Source organism: Stylophora pistillata, chromosome 7 (genome assembly GCF_964205215.1).
Source record: "Stylophora pistillata chromosome 7, jaStyPist1.2, whole genome shotgun sequence".
NCBI lineage: Eukaryota > Metazoa > Cnidaria > Anthozoa > Scleractinia > Pocilloporidae > Stylophora > Stylophora pistillata.
In genome coordinates this window covers 34350576-34365054 of record NC_142525.1, presented here as the reverse complement: position 1 = coordinate 34365054, position 14479 = coordinate 34350576, and the positions used below count along the sequence as shown (strand labels likewise).

At 39.4% G+C, this 14479-nt stretch overlaps 2 long non-coding RNA genes and 1 pseudogene across 5 annotated transcripts; all 3 read left to right on the top strand.

Annotated features, from left to right (window-relative positions):
- Positions 1–115: 115 nt before the first annotated feature.
- Positions 116–4214, top strand: LOC148727582 (uncharacterized). Of its 3 annotated transcripts, XR_015989157.1 has the most exons (5): positions 116–907; positions 1041–1155; positions 1293–1396; positions 2107–2223; positions 3044–4214. It is a non-coding gene; the product is annotated as an uncharacterized LOC148727582 (long non-coding RNA). The 3 variants fall into 3 exon arrangements; XR_015989159.1 differs by lacking the exon at positions 1041–1155 and having other exon boundaries at positions 749–907; positions 3044–4209; XR_015989158.1 differs by lacking the exon at positions 116–907 and having other exon boundaries at positions 931–1155; positions 3181–4205.
- Positions 4215–5171: 957 nt separating this feature from the next.
- On the top strand, positions 5172–6082 carry LOC148727581 (uncharacterized). Its single transcript, XR_015989171.1, has 2 exons — positions 5172–5315; positions 5572–6082. It is a non-coding gene; the product is annotated as an uncharacterized LOC148727581 (long non-coding RNA).
- Positions 6083–6446: 364 nt separating this feature from the next.
- Positions 6447–8699, top strand: LOC148727580 (uncharacterized; annotated as a pseudogene). Its single transcript, XR_015989137.1, has 3 exons — positions 6447–6817; positions 6935–7034; positions 7161–8699. The product of XR_015989137.1 is annotated as an uncharacterized LOC148727580 (transcript).
- Positions 8700–14479: the final 5780 nt, after the last annotated feature.

Sequence of the window (14479 nt, the reverse complement as noted above, 5' to 3'; positions counted from 1 at the left end):
GTTGAAGAAAGAAAGTGGGACACAAAACCCTTTCACATCTATGGTGAGCATCCGCCAAAAAGGCTTGAGAGTCGATACACCTGGTAGAGTAGGGGAATCCAGGTAGATGTCATGACGAGTTTTATGCGACTTTGAAACTCACAGCTGGGTATGGGTAGTCAAGAAAATCGAATTAGCAAAATTACAGATCTGACATGACTGCACAGTTTGCGGTAGATGAAGGTGCTAAGTATATCTTGATGCGCTGTACAAATGAAAAGCAGATCATGTATCCAGAAATGGTTTGTTGTCGACTCTAATTACACTTAATATATAACAAAGTGCTTCATCGCGCGTAATACAAAATACTTTGGCGCGAACGAGATGCGAAGCTATATCCTCTTCGCCGAATTTTCGGCCTGTCGCTCGATCCAGGCAAAATTTGGTACACTGTATCAAACGACTGGTTTTGTAAATCAAGAGAGTTCACGAGGAGTGATTGAGGACATTGCAGAAGTATGCGTCCGCGATCTGGTCGGTGGAAACGGTGGAGAAGTCGACCCACCATGGTTTGGTTCGTCGCCAAAGAAGGACACTGTTATTGTTTCAGCCCTCTTCAGAATTATTAGAAGAGTATTACGAAGAAAAAATCTCGTTGAATAGCTAGTGGTTGCTTCAGATCAATTTAGGTTGGCGAGGGAATTGTTTGACTCAGAAATGGCGGGAAGATCGAATTTTCGCGGCAGCTCAAGACAGCTTGGGTCGCTTGCATTGGAGACGATACTATCTACGCCTGCAACAGTAGCCGACACAGTGGTCGCGCCTGTCTCTTTTTCAGATATAAAGCGACCGCTTAAAGATCTGCCGAAGTTGGATAAATCGATAGGACCTCGTTTATTCATGAAACGAGCTGGAAGACCTCTTGCAGGTAAGGAAAATTTTTGGGTTATCTAAATGGCTGTATCTAACATGAACATTTAAATCCACTTTCAATTTGTGCACATACATGTACTGCATGATGCTGCTGCTGATAATGATAACACTGTTTGTTTGTACTGCAGGGAGAGAATTGGAATTGTTCCAATTGATTTAGCTATCACAACTGGCAAAGGGCTCTGTGGTTCTTAATAGAGTGCTAGCTCTGGCTGTTTATCCAATTGCGATTGCTGAGAAAAAGTTTGTAGAGTGTGATTTTACTATACTGTGGATATAACTTCCTTATCATTCCCTATCACAGGTAATGGGTAACTGTTAATTGATAATCCAAACTCAAACGTAGACTTACTCTTAGACTTTTTTTTTACTTTTCTGAGGAGCAAGGTGAAGAAGTTGATTGTTTGGCTAAATGAGGAGAATAAAGTTCTGAAAGAAGAAGGCTTCACTGTTGATGGCAAACATTACAAAGCTAACTTTAAAGGTTGCATTTCTGATTGGATTATGCTTTACATAAAAAAATTACTTTTAATTAATCCTTTCAGGTTTAGGTCATATTTTATTAAAATTAATTTTTGTAAATTATCATTTTACTTTTATTTTTTTCTTAGTTACATTTGACTATACATGCTTCTTGAAAAAGTCAATGAAGAATTTTTTGTGCTAGCTGGGCATGGACTCAGTGTTGAACTCTGTTTGTTATGTCATACATTAAGGGTAATTTGAACTTTTTTTTTCCGAAAAAATAAAAAAAAAAAAAAAAAAAACAAACAAAACTTGAGGCTAAGCAGTGTCAATGTTTCTAGAAAACAGGCATCTCCATATCCCCTTCAGAAGGTTTTTGGTGTGAGCCACCTACCCCTTGGAATATCCACTTTGTTCCTTTACAAATTTTAGCATTTGAGATACCATTCCCCTTTGTATTCTTAACAGCCTTCCTCTTTGGATGGATACATGTGGATACTATTTGAAGTCAAAACCTTAATCAAGAAATTATGTCTGATCCTAAAGATAACTTGAGCAAGTAAGCTCTTGAACAGTTGACAGAGAGCAGTTAATGATTCCAATCATTAAATGAGCTTCTTTTTGAGTTTTTTTTCTTTCATATGGAATGGGCCACTACCTGTAGCTACTACTTTTGTGCCATTCAAATAATTTACTGTCAGTGTTAATAATTGTCCTTTTCAATCTCAGTTACTGTCTGGCCTTCCTGAAGTAACAGAGAAACTTGGCTTTTTTAAGCTATGACTCTGTGAGAAATGACATCTCCAGGTGCTTTTTGGGAACAAAATATTTGAACTGGAAACTTTGGTAAGTGTTTGACATGCCTGGAACAGCAGAGGAACTGTGCTTCTCAAACTGCAGCTCTGTGTTCCTTGGGCACTAAAATGGTAAAATTTCCCTTTCAAACTAATTACAGGAATTAGTTTGTAGTAAGTAAAAGATTGTTGGTATCACCATTTGGCCTGCCTGAAACAGCAGAGGAAACTAGCTTTTCAGGCTGTGACTCTGTGGGAAATTTATCCCCAGGTGTTTCTTGGTCACTAAAGTGTTATTAATTCCACATGGGCCATTATTGAATTTAATTTGTGTCGAGTAAAAGACTGTTGGTATCACTGTTTGGCCTGCCTGAAACAGCAGAGGAACCTGGCTTTTCAAGCTGTGACTCTTTGGGAAATTTATCCTCAGGTGTTTCTTGGGCACTAAAGTGTTATTAATTCCACATGAGCCATTATTGAATTTAACTTGTGTCGAGTATTAAAGACTGTTGGTATCACTGTTTGGCCTGCCTGAAACAGCAGAGGAACTCGGTTTTTCAAGCTGTGACTCTGTGGGAAATTTATCCTCAGTTGTTTCTAGGGCACTAAAATGTTATTAATTTAATTTACTTGAACCAGTTTTGAAATTAGTTTTTCGAGCACGAAAAACTGTTGATATCACTGTTTGGCCTGCCTGAAACAGCAGAGGAGTCAACTTCAACTCGGCTTTTCAAGCTGTGACTCCGTGGGAAATTTATCCTCAGGTGTTTCTTGGGCACTAAAATGGTAATGTAATTACACATAAACAAGTCTATATTTTGATTGATAATGTCCTAATTTGTAACCAGATGACAATAATTTTGGAACTTTAGTTATCTAGAGCAGACAAAAGGCTCACCTATTTTAAGCTGGGACTCTGTGGAAGTCTAATTTTTACAGGTGATTGCCAGGCACTAACATGGTAAGATCACAGGAAAAATTTTGGTTCTTTGTTTTCATATTTTTTTAGTGAATAAATGTTGAGATCACTGCTTGGCTTGCCTGAAACAAGAAAGGAACTTGGCTTATCTATCTAGTGATGACTGTATGGTAATTTTTCTCATGTGGTTCTCATTTGCACACAAAAGTGGAAATTATAATGAACTTAACATGATCAATTCAGTCTTTATTCAACTACTTAGAGCAAGCAAAGGAATATTGTTGTTACCTATTCTACAATGAGGCCAAAAGTCTTTTTCATTCTACATGTATTTGAACCATTACTGTGAATGGTTGTCTTAAATATTTCAGTCTTAACAAGAAGCCACAATAAAAACTGAATGTCTCATTTGATGGCATCTACATGTACGTGTTTATCCACTGTATGTAATACAATACAAGTAACTATGAATGTCTATAATAATGGTTTTGATGTTATTCAGTGCCTATATTGTTTCTATCTAGATGGTGTATTATTGTGATGGAAACCCTGGAGTGACATTTCTCAGTGCTTTGAGAAAGATTAACATGCAGGCAAGCAAGAAAAGAAAAGATATGTTGTCAAAGGAGTCATATATATTTGTCTCTTAGTTACATTGTCATATATTTTATAGATTGGGCTTTTTCCATATAATTCTATTTGTTGAATTCCCAAAAATTGGATACCATATGAATTCACATTATCTAGTAGTTACGTTTCTTCTCCAAAATCTATGACTAGTTGTGACTGCAGAGACTTTCTTGGAATTTTGCATTTTCTTTGCAGCTTCTAGGGCAGCACGCCCCGACAGATTAACAACACCGTTTGTTATTTCTGTGGAGCCAATGAAGGATTTTGTCAAGCACAACTTTACCTTAACTTGGTCAGACAGAGCTCGCTCCACGTCACCAAGGTTGTAAGTTTTAAAGGACATACGAAGAATTTTGTCCTTTCATATGGGTGGCTTCAGGTGTTTGCACTCTTTAGCTCCACTAAGTGTAGCTGACTTCCTACTTTGCTGGGTAAATGACTAAGAAAAGTCAAGTCTTTATTTGTAAAGGTGAAGTGGCATCATTTTGCTGCGAAAGAATTTTAAAGTATAGTCAAGTCCACAGAGCCGTACAAAATAAATTAAAATTTGACGATATTATGATAAAAATATTTTTAAGAAACACTAAAAGTAACGCTCGTCTCAATGAAGTGCTTCAAGATGGCCTCTGTGAGTGAGGACGACTTGTAACCCTGAGGTTATATACTCCTGAGCGTATATAACCTCAGTCACCATTTGAATTACGCTATTTGATCTTCTTTTGGTCTCAAAACATACACCAGTGTTGTTCGTTGCTGAGTAACAAAAAGTACATGACATGGAAAGGCATAGTGAGGGCCACAAGTCTTACTCTTACAACCATTTCAAATAACTGGTTTCGGGGTTCTAGTTCACTTATAGTTTGTAAAAATATGCGGAATAGAGGATCAAGACAACTGGCCATTTTTTGTTCTAATTTTCAATACTGGGCGCGAGCATGTGAGCCGTTGTCGATACAGCCTGGCCTTGAAACTGATGCACTTCGTTCGAGCAAAGCCGAACTTGAAACATTGCTTGCTTTGCTACACTGATAAAAAGCGGCTGTCTGAAGTAATATTGATCAAAGACCCAACGAAATAGTTAAGCTCTTATAACACGTGGAACTGTGCAGAAAAAAACCCTTTGGAGAAAGATAAATGGTACGATTACGAATAGACTGAAGAGTTTGATCCAAGTTTGTATTTTTAGTACTTACCAGGTACTCTAGGGTTATGTACAGAGTTTAAACGCTCCTTGAATTCTGCCGGCCATTTCAAGTATACCCATTCGAATTAAAAGTTGCGGCTTCTATACTGGAGCCTGTTTACTTCCCAAGTTAGGAAAGACGATACTCTGTGGAGTATCACAACAAGGATGCTTTTGGTTGTAATGCTTTTCTAACGCCCTTCTTGTTGTCATGTGTTTCGTGCATATTTGGCAATTTGAAACGTAGATTTCTGCCATAGACAGTGAGCACCGTTTTCGCGTCCAGCCATTCACGTTCTTGGAGCGGAAGAACCAACTATTCCGGCATGAGTTTCAAACGCGTGTGTTTCAAACCGGAGATTCATTATATGAAAGCTACGACAAGGGATATGTGTATTCAAGCCGGCGGTAGGTAATGAGATTTACCATTATTTCCAGGTCACTACCCAGGTCTACATAGTGATTCTCTTTCGCAGTCAAGTTTCCACAGCAATTTAGCGATCTCTGAAGTTATAACGTGCTCTTTAAAAAGAGCACAAAAGCAGCATTTTTCTCCAGTTAAGTTGACGTATGAAATACCTGGAAAAAGAGGAGTCACTTTCCGAGTGTCTGGCGACTTTGCGTTGCATTCGACTTCGAGTTATTTGTGCGTTGTCGATTTCTTTAAGAAGACGAAAGCGACGAACAGGAGAGGCTAATTCACAAAGAGCGAATAAAGAAGCAGAAGCAAAGACGAAAAGATAGAAAGAAAAGAGGTAAGCTAGGATCGCAGATCGCCGCAGGCGAATAAATACAGAGGCAGAGGTCCTTAATCAGAAGCACGTCGATGAAGAAGAACTCGTTGAGAGGGGGACAACATGGACTAAGTGTCGCTAGTGACATTTTTAGTCTGGGAATTATGGCGAATAATGTTTACAAAAATAAGAGATGGAAGCCTTATCCTTAATACTTCAGAATGCAGTGCACCTCAATCCAGCCAAGAGGCCAGTTTTAGAAAATATATATATTTTTTTCCAGTTTAGGAATAGCTGAACCTTTTTACTGGGTGAAAAAATTTCAAATTAACTTTTTTCCGCCACATTGACCCTCTCGCATGTTAATTTGTAGCATCTTTCAGCTGGCTTTAGGTAACTGTTGAATGTAGAAGCAGGAACCACGAAATAAAACGCTCTGCTAAGAGTCAAAGTTACTGTTTTCCTACTCTGATAAGAACAGCAACTATCGCGCGCTGTAACATCGATCGATTGATTAATGGCTTTGAGAACTATGTTCGTATTAGCTAATAATTCTCTCATAGGTTCGTACTTATAATTCTTACTTTTCGTCAAAGATTTCTTTACTAAAAGTGCTCCTGCTTGGCTCAACATAAAGGAAACGACGCACGCTTCAATGTGGGCGTCTCGTAATTTTTGTTTACGTTGAAAAGATGCATTTTCTACATTTTGAGATCCACGGAGCGCACTCGATACTTGCCTCATAATGTTGTCTAGACTGACGTGTCAAATTAAGGTGGCTCAATAGGGTTTTTTGGCCGGGCGAAGAATGGGTACGAAAATAGCGCGCGCTGTTAAATGGCATCAAATATGTAAACAAACATGGCGGCTTCACGCGAGTGCACAATTTTTGTCACATAATCGCGAAGTTTACTTGACGAGAGTGAAACGGCATCGATACTTTCCAGTAATGAGCACAATATTGACAGTGAAAGACCAGAAGTTTACACAACGCCTACTCAACATCCGTAATGCGTCGGGTCGCTTTCGGAAAGTGGAAGCGATCGAAACCAGAAAAAAAACAAAAATAAAAAGGTTACACGGAGGGTTCAAACCGTGGAATGCCAAAAGGAAGCTCCAGTATGATAACATATCCATGGAAAACGAACCCCCAGCAAAACGAATGACACGAGCACGTGAGGTCAGTACATTTTTCTATATTCGGAAGTCTTAATTTTTGGTAAGATTTTCCTGTCAAGCTTGTCCTAATTATCGGCCTACCTGTTCTGTTGACTCCAACCCTGATTCCCATCAGCAGAATAAAGCTAAGAGGAAGGCAAACCTGCCACAAGGATCCAGACTGGTGGACTTAGAAACCCTTACAGATGGTCTGAAGGAATGTTTATTTTGTCATTACGGTAAATTCTCACTATTTTTAACTGCACTAGAGCATATTTTACACTATTATCATATAAAACAACATAACAAATATTGTGGAGTCTTTTTTCCCTGTTAGTTTACAGTGTATTTTACAATATTTCTAGGCCCTTTGTCTCTTGGCAATGTTATTGAAGAACAGCACAGTGGCTTGGCAAGCACGTTTACTGTTATATGCAGCCAATGCAATGGGGGAAACACCATTAAAACATCAAAAGAGCACAGATCTGGTGCACGCGGTCCACTGACCTTTGATGTGAACACGAGAGCTGCCCTTGGCTGTTTACACACAGGAGTGGGCAACACCCATTTAAACAATTTACTTTCAATCCTCAATGTGTCTGCACTGAACTCATCGACTTTTAAAAATCAGGAAAGGGAAGCTGGAAAGGAAATAGAGCTAGTAGCAAAAAATAGTTGCCAGCAATTCCTAAACCTTGAACGAGAGAAGGCAATTGAAAATGGTAACAAGCCTGACCAGAACAATTTGGTACCTATTGCCTGTTCTTATGACATGGGGTGGCAGAAACGGGGGCGACGTTTCAACTCTAAGACCGGACATGCTGCAGTCATGGGCCTTTCAACTGGTAAGGTCCTTGACTACACAACAAAAAATAAAATGTGCCGCTCCTGTGATGAAGCTAAAAAGGCAGGAAAACAACCAAATGACCATGACTGTAGAAAAAATCATTCAGGCTCTTCAAAGTCAATGGAGCCTTTAGCTGCAGTTGAACTTTTCAATAAGGTAACTAAATCAAATGTCAAATTTTCAATTTACACTGGGGATGATGATTCAATGACTGAATCTCACCTAGAGCAAAAGGTACCCTATGGTGTGGAAAAATGAAGTGATACAGTTCACATAAAAAGATCCCTTACAACACGCCTATAAAACTTGAGCCAACGAAGTAAGTTCCCCAACAGTTCAGTGTTGTCACAGAAAGTCATAAATTACCTTGTCAAATCCTTTACATACTGTATTGCACAAAATAAGGGGGATGCTACAAACATGAAATCTGCAATTCAAAGCATTGTGCCTCATGCATTTGGTGACCACACTGGTTGTAGAGAAACATGGTGTAGATACAAGAAAGACCCTTCTCATTATTGTCACAGAGATCTTCCCTATGGCAAAGACCTCCAAGGAGATAGCATTCAATCAGCCCTGAAATCTCTCTTTGATGAATATAGCACAGACATTGTTATAAACAAACTTGCACCTGCAGCAAATCCTCAACGTAACGAGTCTCTGAACAGTGTGGTGGGCTCGAAGAACCCCAAAATTCGCTTTTACGGGGGAAGTGAAAGCAATGATTATAGTGTCCTGCATTGTCTCTCAAGTAAATTTAGGTTACAGGTAAATTCCTCAAACTCTAGCGTCACTTAACATAGAGCCAGGTCTTTTCTGTGTAGACCATAATACGAAAATGGACATGAAAAGTTCGAAGGACAAACAAAGGAAATCAACAGTTGCATTCAAACGACGTCGATACAATTACACAAACACCAGATTTCAGAAACCTCGAAAAACGAGGGTAAAGAAGGTACCATGTATGAAAGTGGCATTGGCCTGAACCTGAACTCTTCTGCGACAACATTGGAGTTGAACAATTCTGAACTTTCAATCACTGATCTTTATGATATAACCGCTGCTGTCACGAAACAAGAAGAACAGTACGAAAATGCAGTTCCGAAATACACTTCGAGACCCACAGTTCAAAAGGAAAAATTTGATGACAGTAAATTTTATCACTTTGTTTTATTTGACATCGAGACAAATTCAACGGGAAAATAAGCAGAAGTATGTCAGGTCGCTGCCGTGGATAGGTCAGCTAAACAATTCTCATGCTACATTCTACCAACCGACCTTTGACACTCACGCGTCAAAGGTCAACAAACTTACAGTTAAAACTGTCAATGGAATCCGCCGACTTTTCAAAGATAATCGACTGGTAGAAGCCTTTGAGTTATCGCAAGTACTTAGGCAGTTCTTAACTTTTTTGAGGGCCAGAATAGATTCAGCTTCAACACGATCCACAAAGCCTGTTTGCACAATCTTGGCTGGACACAACGCCGCCACATTTGATATTCCAATACTTCTTCGAAACGGTGGCGAAAATTTTATCGCGGAGCTCAGTTCCATCAGTTCCATCCGGTTTGCAGACACTCTGACACTGATGAAATCACTCATCAAAAGCAAGCACTCTTCCATCCAAAACGCAGAAGGTAAATTTCCAAAGCCTGGGCAGAGTTCTGTTTACGAACAGAGTGCGCTGGTTTACGAACAGAGTGCGCTGGACTCTGGGTTAAACGGCCCGGGTTCAAGTCCTGGCTGGGGCTTAACGTTGAGTCCTTAAGCAAGACACTTCACTCACATTGTTTCGTCTTCTCGGATAGGACGTAAAGCCGGAGGTCCCGTCTCTTAAAGGGTAAGGGGTAAGAGACGTTAATTTCCCACGCACGAGATTACTGTGTGCTGGATGTCCTTCCCTGGGGTGGGTTGGGTGGGAAAAACAGCAGGTCCACATCAGCTTATACAGTTGCCAATAAATTCAACCTGCTTGAACAAATAAACATGATGATGATGATGATGATGATGATGATGATGATTTCAAACCACCTTTGATGCCCACGACGCCCTAGAGGACGTGATCGCTCTTCGAAGAATCTTGCTTTCGCCTAGGTTGGCTTTGTCTGATGAAATGCTGGTGAACAGAAGTTCTGTAATCTCTGTCAAGGACGCCGCCGAAGACCTGAAATATCTTGACAACCGTCATTAGAGACTCTTGTCTTTTCGAGGAAAGCTGTACAACCCAGGTCATGCGGATAGCCCAATAAAGCAAAGCATTGCCGAAAAAATTGCTGGCAGTGGCTTAAGATATGAGGATTTAAATAATTTGTACCAACGATTTGGACGGAAAGGTCTTGTGTGTATTTTGACGAGACCGCCATTGTCCTGTCGCTCATCGCTTCCAAGGGTCACAAACACGATGAGAATAGTCTCCGCAATTTTGAAACACTTCGAAGAGATTTCCAAGGATTCTGCGGCATAGTAAATTAAGGTATGTTCTCAACTGACTTTCAGGTCAATAGCAGTTTGTACAAAAACGTCAAAGATAATGACCGCCCGTGTTTACACACTTGTTAATTCTCGACAAAACAACGTGGTTCGAAAGTTCGCGCATGCTCAAATAGCGATCTTGGCGAGTTCCTATTCTGATCACGTGGTTGTCATTGAGGTGAGAAAATAGAAAGTTCCCCCTCAGATTTCTCGTATTTCCTTCGGTGAAATTCCTTAAAATTTGGCAGAGATGTTATACCCTTTTAGCTTTCCTTGCTGTGAATTTATCAGAAAAATTTGTAGGACAAGTTTTTCGCTCAGCCAAAAAACAACAAAAATGTTAAAAGCGAAAAAACTACCTTGACAACCCCTATTTTTTTCGATTTCAAAAGTTTCGTCTTGTCAGACTCTACCCGGTCGGAGAATAATAGAAAATTTTACCGAAGGAAATTGAAGAAAATTGAAATCAAAGTCAAACAGACGTCAAAAAATGGCGATATTTGAGTAGTTTTAATTTGGGACTAAAAGCCTTGACTTCAGAGGTGACTGTTGTACAGCAAATTTAGGCCCTTGTTTTTTATGTTTCATTAGCTTTGATTTGAAAAATAGCAAAAACAACGAGAAAAATTAACTTTCGATTGATGTCACTGGCGCGCGCTTCGTGATCTTGCGTAACCCTATTGAGCCACCTTAAATCTGTTGATAGATAGCCATGTGCCGAACCTCACTTCTTAACACCTTTCTTGTGAAAATCCTTCATTAAATTTTTGCCCCCCAGAGATGCTACGTGAAGAAAAATTAGACGCCCTCCTGACTTTGCGCTATTCAATAGCGCAAAACCGGTAGGGATCAAGAAATTGAAAGTCGTATAAAGCTCGTCATGTTAGATAGTTGCTTTGCTTTCCGATTTGATACTTTTTTCATGGGGGCGTGTTTCTTAACAATGGTATTATACTTGTTCAGAAGCCCATAATGTGCTCCTGACTTGTTATATGATTCCAGTCAACTGAGAATCTTGAATAGTCACGTATTTTTATACTTTTTCTTGTTGAAGTTCATCTTTCGCTGACGATGTGATACAGAACTGGGAAAAATGATCACTAATATCAGAAATAATGTTTCCGCTGGTGAGAAGTTTGACAGGATTAAAAGGTAAAGGTAAAGGTCTCTATTTCTCTAAACAACATACGTGTTTAGTTACAATTTTTTAAGGTTGAAATCAGACAGGCGCCTCTGGCAGCCGTGTTTAGTCCGTAACGATTTCACCTACCCACCAAACCCACCCCAGGGAGGACATCCATCACACAGTAATCTCGTGCGTGGGAAATTAACGTCTCCTAACGAAGATATTGTCAATCAGCGTAGCAGAAGTTCTGTGAACGCGCGTCGGTTTATCCACTGTTGGAATAAGATAACAGATTCGAAGAGAGTAAAAAATCTTGGCTTATTTGAGATGTTTCACATTTGAGTAGATCACCCATGATATAAATATCCTTGTTATCTGATACCATATTTTCTATTGTCTTATCTAGATATGTTAAGAAATAATCGGGCGAATTGTGTTGCCGATAAATTATTCCACATACAATGTTTTTATGATTAACAAAAGAGATTTCAACCCAGAGGGTTTGGAGTGGCTCATTTGAAGCTTTTTCTAACACTTTGTAGTTCAGTGATTGATCAGCAATAAAGCCAGCGTCTCCAGAGGCCGGTGGCGTTGGCACGAACTCAAAAATATAGCCAGGAATGCTCGGATGGGCGTTGTTGTTATTATAATTTCTAATTTTTGTTTCCGTGATGCCAATAACATCAAAGTGGAAATCTAGTTCGTCTAGTAACAATTCTACATTTTCTAAATTGCGGTTGATGCTCACAATATTGTTATGAAAAATAGAAAAACTAGATTTAACCATGTTTTCAGAGAGTTTTTCTTTGAACAGTTTAAAGCTATGTGGGGAAAAATATCGACTCTAGATGCGTTGATTAAGGAGGTTAAACTTAGTATTCAAATTAGCATCCATATTAGAGTTTAGGCCAAAAATATCTAAATCGTATAAACTGCTTAATTTATCTAAATTACGCCTTGGCCACCACTCAACAGGGATCGAGTTATTAAACTGTCCATGATAGAGAGCCAGGTTATCACTAAAGTTAAAGTAGGGTAACTCATGCAATAATAATTTACTGGCCCTTTCCTCCGTTTCATTTCTACACAACTCCATTGTGTCCTGATTCTAGTCATCATATCATCTAAACAAGAGTACTTGGCTCAATTATGTGATGCCACTCCTTGCAGGTCTTCTAATGTACTCAGTTTTATAATGGTTGAGGTATCTGTCTTCCGCAAATAAACGAATCCGTTCTTCGCCCAACAATATTTGTGGTTATTTACGTCCTTGAAATTTTTATTCTCAAAAAATAGCTCTTGCAGCCTTGGTGTAAGATGATTATATAGGTTGATGAGGCTAACATCTACCTCGCTACTTGAGCCCAAATCTTCTGCATTTAAGTCGGAGACTCCCCTCCTGGCTGCCATGATTTTCTCTCTCTAGCTAGCTATCCTACGCACGAATTTGCAAATGATGGCGTTGGGTCTGTTGGAAGCCACTCTAGATGGCACCCTATGTGCAGTATCGATGTCTTTCAATGATACTTCTTCAACTCCCGAAGAACGACAAGCACTTGTTAGATATGAACACGCTGTGATTTTTGTTGTGAAGGCGAATGATTTGTGTTTCTCTGACGGAAAGTACAAAAAAATATTTCGTGCGATCAAAGGGAGCCTTCGGAAAGATGGTGATAATATCACAGGTCCTAATAATATATTCCGAGTTAAGAAAAACTATAAGGAGGCATGTGTTGATTTCAGTAGTAGTTACTAGAGCTGCACAAAAGTACATTATGTTTTATGGAGACTATGATATCATTAATACTCAGTTCATCAGATATAATAATGCAAAAGAAGCAACAGTACCACAAGAAGAAACAAAAAAAGATGGGTTAGATCAGCAAAGATTAATACAATAATTCAAAATACAGTTTTTCGGGATACACAGTTCAGCTCTACTTCTACCGAAAGCAGTCACCTTTCCAGTAAGAGGACCTATTTTATTGAAAATTATATTCAAGAGAATGTTGAGTAGTCTAATGAAGTAGATATTTTAGCTCTTGAAACTCTTGACTCCGTGTGGCTCTTTGCAGATAAGTTTACATTGATTTGGAAGCAACGCGAAAATCAGAGTGGACAGAGAGGTTATGAACAGAGAAGTTATCACCTCATTGTTATGCCACCGCGCCAATGATTGTCTTCCATGTGTTTTGCAGGTTATTGTCCAGTGCCTCTGATTATCATTAATCTCATTTTTCAGGGTATGTTCCCGTAACTGTGATCACCTTCCTGGATAAGGTTAAAACTTAGGAGCATAAGAAGGAAGCGCATAACCCGGTATCTGCGGCAACCGGTAGTTCTAGCGAGAGGACCTATCTCATTGCAAATTGTACGCACGAGAATGCTGGGCAGTCCAATGAGGTAGATCTTCTAGCTCTTGAAATTCTGGATTCCGTGTTGCTTTTGGTAGAGAAGTTCATATTGGTATGGAGTCGAAGAGTTAAGGACCGCGGTGTAATCCATTTTCTAAAGAAAGAAAGAAAAACAGTCTGAATCCCTTATTCAAGGCTTTCTCTCCCCACTCAGAAATTAATCACTCCCCTTTTTCTAAAGAAAGAAAGAAAAACAGTCTGAATCCCTTATTCAAGGCTTTCTCTCCCCACTCAGAAATTAATCACTCCCCTTTTTCTAAAGAAAGAAAGAAAAACAGTCTGAATCCCTTATTCAAGGCTTTCTCTCCCCACTCAGAATTTAATCACTCCCCTTTTTCGGAGATTCCAGAAGTAAAACATTTTTGCGTGTCGTTGTGTTGCTCTTGTGGATTTATTATCCAAAAGACTTTTAAAGTAGCTTGTGATTAGATTTGATGACCAGATCCCAGGTTAGGGTTGAATGTAGGAGGGCTCTTATATTTTGGTTTTTCACCTCTCTTGATCAGGGGACTGTTCACTTTTTATCGCCTCGGAAAGGGGGGGGGAGGGTGCTGTAGAGTTCAATATGCGTATCTAAATAACGGATTAAACCGGATTACACCGCGGTCCTTAACTCTCCGACTCCATACTCTCTTCTTCTCGTTCTTATCCTATAATAGTCTTTCATATATCCCGGCATACACTACAACCCCTCTTCCCCTAAGGAGAAGACTTAACATAACGAAACAACATGAACGGGTCAAAATGTCTCCAACACGAGCCGGATTAAAGTGTTCAGTAAACTAAATAAAATGTTCAATAAATGTTCAACAAAGTCTCACTCTT